Here is a 5,169-nt window from a genome sequence, read left to right on the forward strand (position 1 = left end):
ATTGCTCACCACTTGGTAGGATTTTACAAACTTAGGCGAGTACTAGACTGCAGCTAAGCCCCTGAGTGGGAGGATTGCTCACCACTCGGTAGGATTTTACAAACTTAGGCGAGTACTGGACTGCAGCTAAGCCCCCGAGTGGGAGGATTGCTCACCACTCGGTAGGATTTTACAAAGTTAGGCGAGTACTGGACTGCAGCTAAGCCCCCGAGTGGGAGGCTGGCTCACCACTCGGTAGGATTTTACAAACTTAGGCGAGGACTGGACTATAGCTAAGCCCCCGAGTGGGAGGCTGGCTCACCACTCGGTAGGATTTTACAAACTTAGGCGAGTACTGGACTGCAGCTAAGCCCCCGAGTGGGAGGCTGGCTCACCACTCGGTAGGATTTTCTTTCGAACTTAGGCGAAACGGATTCGCGGCTAAGTCATCCACTGGGGGTTTCCAGACGTAAATAAAAGCAACAACAATCGTTTGAGAGGACTGTAAAGCTCTTGTCTTTGATGAACAAACTACAAAGGTATTTCTTATTACATTTTATTCGAACGAGTACTTAAGTAAAAAAGGGGCGGAGCAGCTCCGCATTCCAAGCCTGTGGCTCGTCCTTCTTATGCTCGACACTGTAAAGGTGGTATGCTCCATTGTGGAGAACTCGGGTGACAATGAAGGGACCCTCCCAAGCTGGGGAGAGCTTGTGTGGTTTCTGCTGATCTAGTCGAAGAACCAAGTCTCCCTCTTGAAAGGCTCGACCCTTCACGTGTCTAGCGTGGAATCGACGCGAGTCTTGCTGATAAATGGTCGACCGGATCAAGGCCATCTCTCTTCCCTCCTCTAGGAGGTCGACTGTGTCCTGCCAAGCTTGTTCTGCTTCATCTTCAGAGAAGAGCTCAACTCGTCGTGCATTATGAAGCAAGTCACTCGGTAGAAGAGCTTCGGCCCCATAGACCAAGAAGAATGGAGTTCGGCCAGTCGACCGATTGGGAGTTGTCCTCAATCCCCAGAGAACTGATGAAAGTTCATCAACCCAGGCGCCCGCTGCATGCTTGAGATCTCGCATCAGTCGAGTTTCAGTCCTTTGAGAATCAGGCCATTTGCTCTTTCTGCTTGTCCATTCGACTGGGGATGGACGACTGAAGCGTAGTCGACTCGTGTGCCTTGTGAGGCGCAGAAGGTTCTGAAATCATCAGAATTGAAGTTCGACCCGTTGTCAGTGATGATGCTGTGCGGAACCCCATATCTGAAAATCAACTCTCTGATGAAGCTGACAGCAGTACTAGCTTCAAGATTCTTAATAGGCTTGGCTTCGATCCATTTGGTAAACTTGTCGACTGCTACAAGAACATGAGTGAAGCCGCTCCTACCAGTCCTCAGTGGACCAACCATGCTCAATCCCCAAACAGCAAAGGGCCAGGCGAGTGGGGTGGTCTTCAGGGCTGATGCAGGTTTGTGCGACATATTGGAGTAGATCTGGCAGCCTTCACATCTGTCGACTATATCTTTCGCCATTTCATTTGCTCGCGGCCAATAAAATCCAGCTCGGTATGCTTTAGCCACAATGGTCCGAGAGGATGCATGGTGACCACAGGTCCTCGAATGGATGTCGTGGAGGATCACTCGGCCTTCTTCTGGTGTTATACATTTCTGGCTGACCCCAGGTGCACTTTCTCTGAACAGTTGTCCTCTTATTACAGTAAAGGCCTTGGACCGACGGACGATCTGTCGAGCCTCTTCTTCATCCTCTGGGAGCTCTTTCCTAAGGATATATGCAATGTATGGCACCGTCCAGTCGGGAGTGATGACCAATACCTCCGTGACCAAGTTGACCACGGCTGGGATGTAAAGCCCACGATGCGGCTATATCTTCCATGTGTCGAAGTACGACTTAGAGGCATAACCGCACTGGAAGCAATGTCGCAAGTGGGGTAATCTTTACACAACCCATGTACTGAATAAGAAAAGAGGTACATAGTTGGCTTACAATCGCCACGTGACACAATAGCATAAATATAACATTACATTCATCCAGATACAATCATGGTCCGACTACGGAACCAAAATAAAGACAACCCCAAATGCATAATGTCCCTGATCGTCCCAACTGGGCTCCACTACTGATCGTCTGGAAAGGAAATGTAGTATCGTCCTGAGTCCTCATCAAACTCCCACTTGAGCTCAGTCAAATCTCCTGGAGCGGTATCATCGGTCCCTGCATCGGGTTTTGAAGGAATCTATGAGTCACGGGGACTCAGCAATCTCACACCCTCGCGATCAAGACTATTTAAGTTTTTAGGTAGGGAAAAGGTATGAGGAGGAGCCGCAGCAAGCACTAGCATGTATGGTGGCTAACATACGCAAATGAGAGCGAGGAGAGAAGGCAAAGGCACGATCGATCAACTATGATCAAGAAGTGATCCTAGAACAACCTACGTTCAAGCATAACACGAGACCGTGTTCTCTTCCCGGACTCCGCCGAAAAGAGACCATCACGGCCATAAACTCTGTTGATTCCTTTTAATTAAGTTAATTTTCAGGTTTTCTACAACCGGACATTAACAAATTCCCATCTGCCCATAACCGCAGGCACGGCTTTCGAAAGTTCAAATCCCTGCAGGGGTGTCCCAACTTAGCCCATCACAAGCTCTCACGGTCAACAAAGGATATTCCTTCTCCCAAGACAATCCGATCAGACTCGGAATCCCGGTTACAAGACATCTCGACAATGGTAAAACTAAACCAGCAAAGCCACCCGAATGTGCCGACAAATCCCGATAGGAGCTGCACATATATCGTTCTTAGGGCACACCGGATGAGCGCTCCGTACAACTAAAACCAAACCTCGAGTTTCCCCGAGGGGGCGCTGCAAAGGGCTCTAGTTTGGACCAACACTCAAAGGAGCACTGGCCCGGGGGTTTAAAATAAAGATGACCCTTGAGTCCGCGGAACCCAAGGGAAAAGAGGCTAGGTGGCAAATGGTAAAAACCAAGGTTGGGCCTTGCTGGAGGAGTTTAATTCAAGGCGAACTGTCAAGGGGTTCCCATTATAACCCAACCGTGTAAGGAACGCAAAATCAAGTAACATAACACCGGTATGACGGAAACTAGGGCGGCAAGAGTGGAACAAAACACCAGGCATAAGGCCGAGCCTTCCACCCTTTACCAAGTATATAGATGCATTAAGATAGACAAGATATAATAATGATATCCCAACAATAAACATGTTCCAACAAGGAACAAACTCCAATCTTCACCTGCAACTAGCAACGCTATAAGAGGGGCTGAGCAAAGCGGTAACATAGGCAGACAACGGTTTGCTAGGACAAGGTGGGTTAGAGGTTGGCCATGGCAATATGGGAGGCATGATAAGCAAGTGGTAGGTATCGTAGCATAGGCATAGCAAAAGAGCAAGCATCTACCAAGCAAAGATAGAAGTGATTTCGAGGGTATGGTCATCTTGCCTACAAAGTTCTCCGAGTTGACGTTAGCTTGATCCTCGTAAGCGTACTCAACGGGTTCCTCGATCACGTACTCGTCTCCCGGATCTACCCAAAGCAAGAACACAAGCAAAGGGAGACACAATCAACCACGATGCAATGCGCAAGCAACATGATGCAAAACATGTCATGATATGCGGGATGTGATATGCGATGCATATGCATGTTTCGGAAAGGAAAGATTGAACCTGGCCTCAACTTGGAAAACCAAGAGTGCCACTGGAAACATGAGTTGATTTCGGTCGAAATCGATATAAAGATCACCGGAATCGGATGCACGGTTTGCAAATGGCAAGAAAAACAAATATGGCACCGATCTGCGATTAACAGCAAGAGGCCATCTAAATGCATCAAGAACAACAAGCTACTGCACTCTAACATAGCAACAAATCACATGGCAGGGACCCACTCAAGATGCTTGACAAAAGATGAACACTGAGATACGGCTAATTCACACAATAGCAAGTTCAAACAAACATGACAAAAGCGCAAAAAATATCAGGTTACAGACTTGGTGAAAAATTACAACATGTCAGGAATTTAACATCAGAAAGCAATGTTTAGAGCAAGATAACAACATGCTACAGGAACATATCATGGCAAAGCAAGGCATTGCATGAAGCTACTCAAAGCATACAACAAAAGTCCCTTACTGACCATAAGCCAAAAGGGATTAGAAAATACAATGGCAACCATGTGAACATAGCAACTTTCGTTAACAGATTCAGACTTAACAGAAAACTGGAACATGGCAAAACATATTCACGTAGGCATGCTTGCGAGCTCGATGCACTCACCACAAGGCATTGCATGACAAGCTAAGCATACACCCAGGAAGTAGACATGTCATAGAAGCTAAACATGGCAAGAACAACCTCATAGCATGCAAGGATAAACTATAACAACCTCGGCAAAAATGCTTAACACGTAAACATTCTGCCAGGAACATTTTTAGCAAAAGTAGAGCTCGATTGAGTCAAGCTAGGGTGCTCCATAATTGCAAACAAAGACATGGATGGATAGAGCATAACAATATCTCCAAAACATCCTTACTGAACATGCTCAAAAGGGGCATGGCTCACTCTGTAGCAACAAGAATACATGGCATAATAATATTATCAGGGAAAAGACTTCGAAGATTTCTAAGTCCCTGAAATCAGCAACATTACGAGAGCTAATTTGCATGCTTGTGCTAGTCACCAAAAAGATCACAAAAATACATGGCATACACCCCTGTAAAGACGGCATGGCATACCTCAAAACACATGTAGGGCTCAATTTCATAGGAGGCACACATTAAACATGGCAAAAATGACAAATGTCCAATTACTGATAAGAATCTGAAACTAACAGTGCATAGCACACTTGCAACAGCATTTTGGGCATCAATATGAACTCAAATGAACATGGTGCAATGGAATGAAATGAATTACTCATCGAGACGAACAATTTGACATGCTACACGCCCAAAACGGAGCCACGGATGCAGAGTTATGATGCGATTAAAAATGCTAAAAATTACTGGGACTTAGGCCAAAAAATTGGTCAACCTCCCAGATCTAGATCGGGGCGGCGCGAAAACCAAGGTCCACGGGAGATGGAGACCGCCGAAGTTGGAGGGGTTCGCCGGAGGAAGGTCACCAGAGGTCGGGGCGGCGAGATCCGGGCTGCTCCTGCTCGG

Source organism: Triticum dicoccoides, chromosome 2A, assembly GCF_002162155.2.
Source record: "Triticum dicoccoides isolate Atlit2015 ecotype Zavitan chromosome 2A, WEW_v2.0, whole genome shotgun sequence".
NCBI lineage: Eukaryota > Viridiplantae > Streptophyta > Magnoliopsida > Poales > Poaceae > Triticum > Triticum dicoccoides.